The sequence below is a fragment of the Scyliorhinus torazame genome, chromosome 22 (genome assembly GCF_047496885.1).
Source record: "Scyliorhinus torazame isolate Kashiwa2021f chromosome 22, sScyTor2.1, whole genome shotgun sequence".
In the NCBI taxonomy this organism is placed as follows: Eukaryota; Metazoa; Chordata; class Chondrichthyes; order Carcharhiniformes; family Scyliorhinidae; genus Scyliorhinus; species Scyliorhinus torazame.
Window position 1 is genome coordinate 83024422 of NC_092728.1, and position 13393 is coordinate 83037814.

Sequence of the window (13393 nt, forward strand, 5' to 3'; positions counted from 1 at the left end):
TCCGAATACTTTCGGTTGCACCGAGGGACGAGGCAGGGGTGTCCCCTGTCCCCCCTGCTCTTCGCACTGACGATTTAACCCCTGGCTATGGCACTGAGGGAGTCAAGGAACTGGAGGGAGTTGGTGCAGGGTGGGGAGGAGCATAGTGTGTCGCTCTATGCGGACGACCTGCTGCTGTATGTGGCGGACCCATTGGGGGAGAATGCCGGAGGTAATGAGGATTCTTAGGGAATTTGGGGAATTTTCGGGGTACAAGCTCAACATGGGGAAGAGCGAGCTGTTCGTGGTTCACCCAGGGGACCAGGAGAGGGGGATTGGCGAGCTCCCACTAAAAAGGGCGGAGAGGAGCTTCAGGCATTTGGGGGTCCAGGTGGCCAGGAGCTGGGGGGCCCTGCATAGGCTTAATTTTACAAGGCTGGTGGAGCAAATGGAGGAGGATTTCAAGAGGTGGGACGCGTTGCCGCTGTCCTTGGCGGGTAGGGTGCAGTCAGTCAAAATGACGGTGCTCCCAGGGTTTTTGTTCCTGTTCCAGTGCCTCCCAGTGTTTATCCCGAAGGCTTTTTTTAGGCGGGTTAACAGGAGTATAATGGGGTTTGTGTGGGCGCGAGGGACTCCGAGGGTGAGAAGGGTGTTCCTGGAGCGGAGCAGAGATAGAGGGGGGACTGGCGCTGCCCAACCGCTGTGGGTACTACTGGGCCGCCAATGCGACAATGATGCGCAAGTGGGTGATGGAGGGGGAGGGGGCTGCATGGGAGGCTGGAGACGGCGTCTTGTGTGGGTACGAGTCTGGGGGTGCTGGCAACAGCGCCGCTGCCGCTCCCTCCAAGGAGGTATACCACGAGCCCCGTGGTGGCAGCTGCCCTCAAAATCTGGGGGCAGTGGAGGCGGCATTGTGTGTGTGTGTGTGTGGGGGTGTGGGGGGGGGGGGGGGGGTTGGGGCCTCGGCGTGGACCCCAATACGGGGGAACCACCGGTTCGCCCCAGGGAGAACAGTTGGAGGGTTTTCAGGGTGGCACAGGGCAGGGATACAAAAGTTGGGGGACCTGTTTGTGGACGGGAAGTTCGCGAGCCTGGGTGAGCTGGAGGAGAAGTACGGGCTCCCTCTGGGGAACACCCTCAGGTACTTACAGGTAAGGGAGTTTGCCAGGCGGTGCAATTCCCACGGCTACTGCCACACACAGTACAGGACAGGGTGCTCTTGGGGGGGGGGGGGGGGGGGGGGATCTCGGAAAATTACCAGGTGACGCAGGAGGAGGAGGAGGAGGAGGCCTCGGTGGTGGAGGTGAAAGGTAAGTGGGAGGAGTTGGGAGAGGAGATTGAGGAAAGGACGTGGGCAGATGCCCTAGGGAGGGTTTTTGGGGGGCGAGGACAGGTGTGTTAGGTGCTCAGGGAGCCCAGCAAATCACACCCATATGTTCTGGGCATGCCCAGCGCTGGAGGAATTTGGGAAGGGCGTACGAGGACGGTGTCAAGGGTGGTAGGATCCAGGGTCAGACTGGGCTGGGAGCTCGCAATATTTGGGGTGGCAGAGGAGCCGGGAGTGCAGGAGGCGAAAGAGGCCAGTATTCTGGCCTTTGCGTCCCTGGTCGCCGGCGAAGGATTCTTCTTCAGTGGAAGGATGCGAGGCCCCCAAGCGTGGAATCCTGGATCAGCGATATGGCGGGGTTCAGTAAATTGGAGAGGGTGAAATTCGTCTTGAGGGTTGGGGGGGGCGTTTACTTTATAATTATTTTTGTTATTGTTATTTACACTGAAGGGTCTGAGGGGGTGTATATACCTGTTGTGTCAAGTCGGGGTGTTAATGTTAATTTATTATTTATGTATGGGGGGGGGGGGGGGGGGGGGGAAGGGGTTATGGAGGTTGCTTTTCTAGACTGTGTTTTGTACTTAACCCTGTTGGGTTCTTTTTTTCATTTTGTTCTTGATATTTTATGCAAATCTTAATAAAAATTCTTTTTTTTAAAAGAAACATGCATATGGAAACAAATGTTCAACAAAAATAGTTGTTTCTCATATGATGAGAGTTTAGACAATCTGTGTACATTCATCTTGCTTTTGCAGTTATGAACTTGAATTAATTATACATTTGTATGATTACCCAACTTCAGACAAAGTGAGGGATTAAAAATTAGCAAGTTAAACCTGGCCATTCTTTCAATTTGTGGTTATACATTAAACAACATTTAACTAACTGTCCAAGAAACATGTTCTGTCAATACGAAAATTGATTGAATGAACCATCTGTGAACTTTTATCAATTATGCACAGAATAGATTTGATGAAAAAAATGTTACATTTTAAGGGCGGTGTTTTAAAGAAAAGGTCTAAGCACACAAGTTTTGTTTAAAAAGGCATGACCGGGGGGGGGGTAACTTCAGTAACTTCATTGCAGTGTTAATGTAAGCCCTACTTGTGACAATAAAAATTATTAAAAGCAAGATCAAACTTTTTTCTATACTTATTTAAATTTCTAAAGAAATGGGAATATATTTAAAACTAAATGAATGAATGAAATGAATGAATGGCTTATTGTCACAAGTAGGCTTCAATGAAGTTACTGTGAAAAGCCCCTAGTGGCCACATTCCGGCACCTGTTCGGGGAGGTTGGTACAGGAATTGAACCATGCTGCTGGCCTGCCTTGGTCTGCTTTAAAAGCCAGCGATTTAGCCCAGTGTGCTAAACCAGCCCCTGTGTTAGTGTGTTAATGTAAGGATGCACATGTTCAACTGAAATTGTTTTAATTTTCAGTAGTAAAAAGTCATAAAACTTGGAAAAATCAGGTATTGGAAACAAAGTATCAAAGTTTTTTTTTTTATAAAAGGCCGGCCGCAACCATATATGAATGATGGAGTGATTCTGCCAGAGGCAGCGAGAAGGTCACGCGCCCAGCATATACACTGTCTGTGTTTTATGCACAAAATCATGGAGGAGAGATTCCTCCATTTTGTGACTGCCAGCAAGCAAACAACAGGACTGTGTGAAGAACAGAAGATGGGTTATTTGGTAATAAGGAAGAGAGGACCCAGAGGCACAACAGACCAGGATCTCACAGCTGAATCTGCTGGAGAGAGCTTCTCATGAGAGTACGTGGCAGGACAAAGCAGTGCTGGTGTGAGCTGTATCCCGAGCTCCAGGGCCTCTGGTGAACAAACAATGAAGAAACTGAAATCTGGAACAAAGCAGCAAAAAGATGGTTTCTTGAGGAAGGCTTAAATTGTGCCAATACAAATCAGGATGCAAAGCCCATGTTTGTTATATGCAGGGAAATACTAGCAAATTAAAGTTTAAACCCTCAAATCTTCAAAGGCATTTGAAGACTAAGCATGGCACGTTTGAGGCCAAACCTCTTCATTTTTTTTGAAGCATGCAGCAAGAACTTACATCGTCAGCTGAAGTCCTTAGCAGAAATGTAACACTGAATGACAAAGCAAGAGAGATCATGAGGACCAAACAGGCCCACCTGCCACATTAAAAAGGTAAGCAATAATGGCGTGCCGCGAATGTTGGCCGGTGTGGGTCCCGAAGGTCCGCTGATTGGTAAAAGTGGGTACTGGGAAAAAAAGTTGGAAAAACACTGCGCTAGAGTACCTTGTATTGGTCTTCTTCTCCCAGGTGAACTCAGACGAAAATACAAAAATGGCAGATATATGGGAAGTCAATCAGGCTTTAAAGCTGAAAGCTGCAAGGACAGCCTTTATGTACACTGAAAAGATGATGGTTAGGAGTCAATCAGGTAAAGCCACACAATAGCATCACTAAGGTGGGAAAGTATATTATGGCTATTATTTTACATTATGATATGAAGGCACTATATACAGATTGGTTTTGCACAATTCAATCTTTACTACTGCGCCATAATAATGTCTACTGGCTATGAATAAACTGCTATTCCTGGCCTAATCAGCTCACCTTGGAAAAGATAATACAAGCATGGGGTGGGGGGAGGGGGAAAGAGATCAAAACTTTCTGGGTCCAATTACAAGAGGATATTGTTATCACACACTTGAGTTGTGATATCGTTCAAGTAGATAACAGATAGTAAGAGTTAATTCCAGCATGCAACAGCAAAAGATCCACTTACAGGAGAACAGGCTCCATTGAACCAAAGGAAGAATCCATGCAGACCCAAATTTGTAACTCACATCTTACCAAACAATCCAAGTGTGCATCTTAAGTGGAAAAAAAGAGATACTCCACTTGTACTCCCATTTAACTTGCATCTCTCTATCACATGTACTGTGGTTTGGAAATACCACAGGCAATCAGCTCTGGTGGTGTCCTATCTTGGGACCAACATGCTGCACTAATGTTCACTTTTTATACAAAAGGCAAACACTGCTTTACACAATTTATACCATGCAATTTTAAAAATAATTTTCCAATTAAAGGGCAATTTAGCGTGGCCAATCTACCTACCCGGCACATCTTTGGGTTGTGGGGCAAGACCCACACAGACACGGGGAGAATGTGCAAACACCACAGAGACAGATACCAGTGCCGGGATCGTATCCAGGTCCTCAATGGCATGAGCAGCAGAGCTAAGCACTGCACCACCATGCCACCCCATTTACCATGCAACTTTTATCAATTCTTATGAGTATTTATTCCCTCCTGCCACCCGGGTACCTCAGAGCCTAAGCGATTATAATTGAAACAACTTTTATGCTTTGGAGAAATTTTAAACAGATATGGCCAGCTAGATATTCTGATTAGTATTCACATCTTTCACTGCTGTGATTTTAGCTGTCATTTGATTGAATTGATTTTTGTTTACACATTTAGACTAAACAAAATCTGTATGCACATTTTCATAATTCTGAAACTAAGTAACTTTATTTATACATGCTCCTAAATCTGATTAGAATCTCACAGGGATTCAATCTGTTCTGATCCTCAACAACTGCATCTATTCACTCAGGAACTCTGATCTGGCAATTTAAAAAAATAAATCCAGAGACTTGATACACCTCCTGGTGGCCTCTTTCAAAACTGTATTGATAAAGGGCATGTTCACCACTGCTGCCTCATGGCACCGAGGACCCGGGTTCGATCTTGGTCCCGGGTCACTGTCCGAGTGGAGTTTGCATTCTCCCCGTGTCTGCGTGGGTCTGACCCCCACAGCCCAAAAAGATGTGCAGGGTAGGTGAATTGGCCATGCTATATTGCCCCTTGATTGGAAAAAAAAAAGAATTGGGCTTTTTAAATTAAAAAAAAACATGTTCACTCAACATGTAACCCACACTTTCTATCAGATATCCCATATCAACACTTGGACAATGTCAAATACTCACTTTTACTTGCACCTCCCTCCCACTTACTGCGCTGTGCCTCTTGCTCCTTCACTCACTCCCTCTAAAGAGCAAGGGCTCAGGAGAGGGGCAGGAAGCATGGAGGGTTCAAGAGTCGGAAGCAGCAAGCTCAGGAGAAGGAAGCGGCAGTTTATTTTTAAAAAGACAGTGCACAGTAACCACGCGAAAATGAATGGGCTTTAAATGAGCGATACCAAGTTGTCCACATTTACTGTCTGATTTAGCAGTGCAGCATAAACTCAGCTGCATACATTTCAGTAACTGATCATCTATGTTACAAGGTTCACATTTTTCACCTTCTAAGGTCTTACAGTAATATTTGCTATCATATCAGCATTTACTGTTGATAAAATTATGTTTTACAGAAATCACTCAATTTCACTCTTCGTACATCTCATTGAGGATTTTTACTTGGTCAAGGGCCATGGGTCCCACCCCTCATCCATTATCTAATGCCAATGTGTGTCCCTGAACAGTAATTGACTGCAGGGCGTTTCAACTGTGGACAGTATTTCACAGTTGTGTCTTCCTCAACATTAAAATACAGATGGGAGCAGGTGGGAGGTTTGAATTAAACACCATTCAGGAGCAGGAACTGCAAAAATAGTATCCCTTCATTAACTAAAGAGCATCAAGATCTACTGTCACAGTTACTATCAGCCAACTCAGTCCAATCGTGAGTAGAATTTGTGACCTAGTTCTTCTGCACAACAGTTTCTTTGTCCACTAAATCATCAGGAGAGAGAAAAAGAGATCAATGTTATATTACTGACACTTCAGTTACATTTCATCAACCCCCGAGGTACTAATCCAGAGGTTCATTACACATCAGTTACAGTTCAACTCCCAAGATGTCTAATGCTGAGGTTCCATTGATTTTTTGTAATTATACATCCTGAAGAGTGAAACATTTCACATAAATGAAAAATTATATTTCACCAAACAGAACTTTTAAATACAATAGCTACTTTAAGATTACTTATGCTGGTATTAACTGTCAATTAATTGTAAACATTTCAAGAAAGATCCTTTCAAAATAAATTCTACTTTGAAGTTTGTGGCTAAAGTTCCGATTGGGGAGGGTGAAACTATAAAAGGAGAATCGCATTTATATTAGAAATAAAATCATAAAAACTAGAAACACTTAGCTGATTAATCTGAAGTGATGAAGAATATACATTTCAAATGTTATAATTATCTGTTCTCTCAACTGCATGTTGTTCACATTTGTTTCTCCAGTTTCCTCATACTTTTTACATTAGATTGCATTCATCAAGATACACAAGGAACCAATGTCAAGCTCTATTAGGGTTTTTCCCCGTGTCTGCGTGTGTTTCACCCCACAACCCAAAGATATGCAGGTTAGGTGAATTGGCCAAGTTAAATTGCCCCTTAATTGGAAATAAAATAATTGGGTATACTCTAAATTTATAAAACAAAAAGCTCTAGAGTCCATCAAACACCAAATGAATGCCGCACATCTCTTAAAAGTACATTAAACACTGATATGACATTAATTCAGCTGTCCAACAATGCCCTAGAAGATCCAGGAGGCCATGTGGGGAGAGTCCGATGTATTGCCGTTGGCTTCCCTGATTGCCCGGAGACAGATTTAGTTGTGTTGGGACTCAGAGCCAGGCAGGGGTGAGTGAGTAACCTGGCAAAATTCCTGTGGTTGGAGATGGTCAAGTTCACTTTGCGGGGTCGGTAGAAAGGTTCACCCGGAGGTGGAAACCATTCCTTTATTTCTTCAAGGAATATTGAGGGGTCAACGGCGGAGGGAGGCAGAATAAGGGGGTAAAATTTGGGAAGGCAGGATGTGGTGTGTTGGTATCGGGAGAGATCAGGGATTTGTGGTTGGTGGTTTGGGTTGCTGTTTTAGTCTTCTGATATTTTGTGTATATATGTAAAACGCATTAAATAAACATTTTTAAAAATAAATTTTCAAATAAAGATTGGCAGTTAGCGGTCAGTCACCATTCTCCATGGCGATGCCTCTACTAATCAGAGACCAATTGACAACCAATCAGCACTCTTCTCATACATTATAAAAATGTTGTTTTCCATAGAAAAAAAAAATCCCTGACATTGGTATTCTTGAGATTGTCCTGTTGAGTGCAAGATGAAAAGCTTTGTCAAAATGGGTTTTTTTCAGCAATAATCAAGCTCTGAACAGCCAACCGACTAACTCTTGGGATGTATTCAAATCAAAGACAATACTAGCCATGGTTACTGACGGTTATTTTCCAGTAAGGAAAGTGCATAAATTACTCTTAAATACACTTTCCTCACTGCCCAAGTTCAATTTTTTTTTGCACACTTTGTTGGTACAATTAAATACGTTAAAATTATTCATACATTAGAAATGAAATGTACAGTTTACAATGGCTCACTCAATTCTCCATAAAACAAGTTCAGATTATTTTCTGGGAGAAAACACAGGAAGAGGAAGTGTTTCCATTTAAAAATTATACTTTTCAATACTGTAAAAGAGTTATATATTTAAACAAATGTAACTGTGATCAAATGAACAAGGATTTTAAAACAGTTAACTTTTGTGGAAATCAGTTATATAATTCTGATCATCTGCTGAGAATTATGATTCTTCAAAACTAACAAATTGTCAAAACTCTTTACACTTGCCACAGGAAATTATTGTTCAATACACCAAAATCCATACCTATGCAATTATAGCTGAGAATCAGCTAAAAGGTCATCCGCCACATTGGAGATGCGTAATAATGCTGTATAAATCGTCATAGCAGGAATCAAAATATCCAATCTTTGAGACCAGTATAGCATTGCCTTCAGATATTTTAATTCAATTGAAAATAATAGGAATACCTTTCTGAGCATTTATCATTCAAAAATCAGAAAAAATCTTGGCAATAACAATGCCAAAGTCACACTTGCAACATCAGCGCATGTGAAAAAATAGAGATGCCCTAACCCTGGATGAGAAAATGGAAAATGATTGTCTGAACCTAATTTCTGCAATGTAGCACAATGTTCAACATGGAAATCAAAGTCACTGCAAAGGGCAACGGGGTAGGGTGGGTGAAGTAAGTGGACAGAGTGGCAGCATAAGTAGGGTGGGCGGGGCGATGAGTAAAGTGGTGGGAGCTGGTCAGGTCATGTCAGGGAGGTCCATGTGAGTGATTGGTGTATCAGTTTATAGTTACCCAGGACTTAAACTAGGATTTTTCTGTCTAACATTACCTGGGTAACTTTCCAGGTAAGTAAGTTGAAACCATCTGAAGTCTTCAACTCTTAACTCAGTTGGAGGCTTTTTGGAGCATCCTGAGGAGCATGGGAATTGTCCAGCAGAAGTTCAAACTTCCTGGGCAATTTCCATGGAGACCTTGTATTGAAACATCTGAGGAGTCCCATAACACATTCTATGATCAACCATTTAAAAGATAGAGGAATACCCTCACTACTTGGCCATTACTACCGCATAATTGTCTCATTTGCTCAACTCTTCCAATTACACATACAGCAGTGACTGGAAACCATCTTTAGAAAGAAACACAATACATATTCACATCTGATGCACCCAAACAGGTTTCCTGAACTCCTCCCTATTCCAAAGTAGTCTCACCTTACCCATTCTATCTCAAAAAAACAGCTACAGCCATCCTTATGATTTCTCCCCACAGTGACAGTCTGACCACTGGGATCCATCACAAAAATACCAATCTAGCTTGTATTCATTGTTCACACACAGCAATCAGAGCAGGGAGCTTTGCTGAATTTCATTTAGGAGACGTGGTTTCCAGTAACAGGTGAATCAATAAACAAAGACGACAAATTTAAGACAACTTGCAAAGTACCATAAAGGAGAATGAGGGATTTTTTATTTTTTTTTTTAAATAAAAAGAGTTACGATAATTTGGAACACATGGCGTGAAAGGGTGGTGGAAGAAAATTTAATAGTATCTTTCAAATAGCAACTGGATATCTATCTGGACAAAGGGTTGGGGAGTAAGACAAATGAATGGCTCTTTCAAAGAGCTGTCCAAAGCATGATGGGCTATGTTTCTGCACCACAGGATTACATGACCTTATGTAGGAATATGTCATTGCTGAATATACACTTCAAGTACTTCAGAAAGTGTGTTCACTGTGTGGTAATAAAAAAAAGATTTGCATTTATACAGTGCCTTTTGTGACCACACAACATCCCAAGTTTTTTTTTTTACAGCCAATGAAGTACTTCTGCAGCCCTCGTTGTAAAGTAGAAAGCACATCAGCTAGTTTGTGCACAACATAACATAACGGAGCAGAAAAGAATTGCATTTATATATTGTCGTTCTTGACCTCCGCATCCCAAAGCACTTTGCAATCAATGAAGTACTTTTCAAATGATTGTCAAGGAAACACAGCAGCTAATGTCTGCAGAGCAAGGTCCCACAAACAGTAATGTGATAATAACCTCCAAGATGTAGACAGAGGGATAAATATTCACCAGTGATAACTCCTACCCTTCCATTAAATACTGCCATTGGTCGTTAGATGAATTGGACATTCTGAATTCTCCCTCAGTGTACCCGAACAGACGCCGTTGGCGACAGGGGATTTTCACAGTAACTTCAGTGTTAATGTAAGCCTACTTGTGACAATAATAAAGATTACTTTATAGTCACAAGTAGGGCTATAATGTATTTTACATACATTTGAAAGAGCAGACAGGACATTGGTTTAACATCTCATCTGAAAGGCTGCACCTCTCTATGTAATGCAATTGAGGGACGCTCAGTTAAGAATTGGAGTGTCAGTCTTGAGTTTTGTGCTCCAGTCCTCCTCTCAGGTACAGGCGGCAACTGTGCTCCACAACCTTGTGACTCAGAGACAACAGTACCATCAACGGACCCACTGCTGAACTCATCATCGAGTTCATGAGGAACTGCCAGCTGCTGCTTTTTTTTTTTTTAATGAAAGTCACTGAAAACTAGAAAATGAGAAACGACATTAATTCTCAGCAATCTCGCTGTTCTTCCTCAAGTTAAATATTGGAAATTTTATGACCATGGCGGGGGGTCATAAAGAAAAGCCTACATTCATTTCATCTGACATCACAGGTCTACATCTGATCTCTCACAACATACAATTAATTACTTTCATTGCTCCCAGCAGCAGAGTTGCTGAAGCAAAGACAAGATTTATGTACACAACAACTTGTATTTACAATACAAATTTAACACAGTAAAATAACCCAAGACGCTTCCAAGAGCTGTTCTGAAAATCAGATACTGTGCCACAGGAGATATTAGAACAGTTGACCAAATGCTTGGTCAGAGGTAGGCTTTAAAGGAGAATCTTTAAAATTTTTTTTAATGTGTACCCAATTCATTTTTTTCCAATTAAGGGGCAATTTAGCGTGTTCAATCCACCTAACCTGCACATCTTTGGGTTGTGGGGACGAAACTCACGCAAACACGGGGAGAATGTGCAAACTCCACACGGACAGCGACCCAGAGACTAGATCGAACCTGGGACCTCGGGACTGTGAGGCAGCAGGGCTAACCCACTGCGCCACCGTGCTGTCCTTTAAAAGGAGAATCATAAAAGGAACGTGAAGCAGAGACGCAGTGTGAGAATAATATGTCTAGCCCCTAAATCAAAAGTTCCTCCCGAGTTCGAGCCCCACTCCAGAGGCTTGCACAAATAACCCAGGCTAGGAGCCCCCGAGACAGTAAACCAGGGACCCATTTGCTTGTTCATGGGAGGCGCAAGAGATCCTTTGACACTAACCAAAGCAGCGCAGGGGTTTTCTCCTCATGTCCAGGTCAACATTTCAAACTCCAACCAATGTTAAATGTCATTCATCACCTCTGAGACTTTGCTGTGCAGAAATTGGCGACTGCGTTTCGCTGCATTACAGCAGGGATGCAAAAATTTAACTGGCTGCAAAGGGCTTTGGAACGGCGTGAGGTCGAGAAAGGAGACATATAAATTTGAGTAACCATCAGTCTACGGTGATCCTCAACGACCCGCAAACAGGCGACTGGGTGACCCCCCCCCCCCCCCCGAATCTCTCCGTCTTTTGCGGTCCATCAAGAAAACGAGGCGCCACGAGCAGCTCCAAAATTATGATCTGGTTCTTTTGTCATATGCGAACAATCTATCACGTTAGAATTATTGCAACTCTGACTATTTAAGGATAGCAGAAAATTGCTCGAGCCTACCCAAGAACGCCCCCCAAAACCACTCTTTGGGTATAGGTTGAACTTAGCGTAATAATTTGTTCCCTGCTTTCTTAGGACATGTAGAATTCCGCGCGCACACACACACAATGGGATGACTGGAAGGGAATAAGCGGCCGTTCTGCCGCAGACTGAAAGCTGCCCCTTTGCTGAGGTAGCTCACACGGCCAACATGTCCACCTGCTGTCAGCCGGCTCGGGCTCGCGCACACACACCCTCCCCCCCCCCGCATACATCAGTCAACCGCCATCGCCGGGCTTACCTTCTCCCTTTCCGCTGTCGATCCTCCGGGAGACACGGCCTAACTCGGAAGGGGGCGGCCGAGCCTTTTGAAAACAGTAAGCCTCTCGGGCCGACCGCCGTCACCCCTCCCGGGAACCTCACGCCGACCACCCCCCACCTCTTTTTTTGTGCCCTGGCCGCTCGGTCCCACACTCTTCCCGGGTTTTTTTCCCCCTCGCCCTGCCTCTTTTCCCCCGACCGCTACCGATCGCGGGGAACCGCCGCCCGTTTATTTCGTTTCGATCCTCACCGCCATCGGCGGCCGCCCGCACCTGAGAGGAGTAACTGTCATCCGCTCAAAGACAGCCCCCGCCCCGCCGCCTTTTACTACGCGCGGCTCACACTCGCTTCCAGGCGCCGCGCGCGGACTGGGCCCCGCCTCCTGGCGGCCCGCGAGCCCATTGGTTCGATCCCTCCGGCGGTCCCCGCCCACCCTCCCCTCTCATTGGGTCCGACCGACGTCCGTCGCGTGATGTCACAGAGGGTGGGCGGGGCGAGGGCCCAGCGGGTTTGGTTGGCCCGCAGTTTACGGCGAGGGTGCAGGGTGCTTGGGAACCCTCGGCCAATCAGCGGCGCGCCTGGCGGTGCAGCGCCATCGAGTGAGGGGCGATCGCTGATGCGTCGTTCACAAAACGTTACAATCAGCCCTTAATTTATTTATTGCTCTCAGTCTTTTTCGGCACGTAAAGCGTTGCAAAGATAAAGGGAAAAAAATGAGTCTTCCACCGAGGGCTTTGGAATTGCAGCGTGACGAACCCAGAGAGTAATTGTATCCATCATCATGGATGAATGAACAACTTCATTCTGCTCCCCTCCCCCCAGTCTACACCCAACCTGAAATTCCCTGCTCTCTCCAACACCACACTGGTAGCGTAAAAACAACTGGCACCTATCCAAGTTATCATTTTCCCAACTAAGAGAAAGAAAGGGAGACAAAATTCCGGTCACATTCACAAGGGTTTTTTTTTTAAAAGTCCTCCCATTTGTGTCAGCCATGGGCGAGTTGGTCGCACTCTCACCTCTGAATTCGGAGATTGTAGGTCCAAATCTCAGTCCAGAGGCTTGAGCACAACATCGAGGCTGACACTCCAGTTCCATTGCTGAGGGAGTCTTTTGGATCAGGCGCTGAAACTGAGACCCTGAGTCCTCTCAAGTAAAAGATTCAGCAGCACTGTTTCAAAGAGCCAGGGGTGTTATCCCGTTATCCTGGCCAATGTCAGTCAAGATGTGGAGATGCCGGCGTTGGACTGGAGTGAGCACAGTAAGAAGTCTGACAACACCAGGTTAAGGTCCAACAGATTTGTTTCGATGTCACTAGCTTTCGGAGCGCTGCTCCTTCCTCAGGTGAATGAAGAGATATGTTCCAGAAACATATATATAGACAGATTCAAAGATGCCAGACAATGCTTGGAATGCGAGCATTAGCAGGTGATTAAATCTTTACAGATCCAGAGATGGGGTAACCCCAGGTTAAAGAGGTGTGAATTGTGCCAAGCTAGGACAGTTGGTCGGATTTCGCAGGCCAGATGGTGGGGGACGAATGTAATGCGACATGAATCCCAGGTCCCGGTTGAGGCCTGGAAACAGGAAAGGAT

The 13393-nt window shown here is 44.6% G+C and overlaps 1 protein-coding gene across 3 annotated transcripts in view; it reads right to left on the reverse strand.

Annotated features, from left to right (window-relative positions):
• scai (suppressor of cancer cell invasion) overlaps positions 1-12153 on the reverse strand; it is a 246501-nt gene extending 234348 nt beyond the window's left edge. Inside the window, exon 1 of one of the 3 annotated variants that reach the window (XM_072488455.1) lies at positions 11779-12153. The gene's annotated coding sequence lies outside the window, so the exon portion shown is untranslated. The remainder of the gene's footprint in view (positions 1-11778) is intronic. The other 2 variants (XM_072488456.1, XM_072488458.1) reach the window with 2 other exon arrangements.
• Between the last annotated feature and the right edge of the window lie 1240 nt (positions 12154-13393).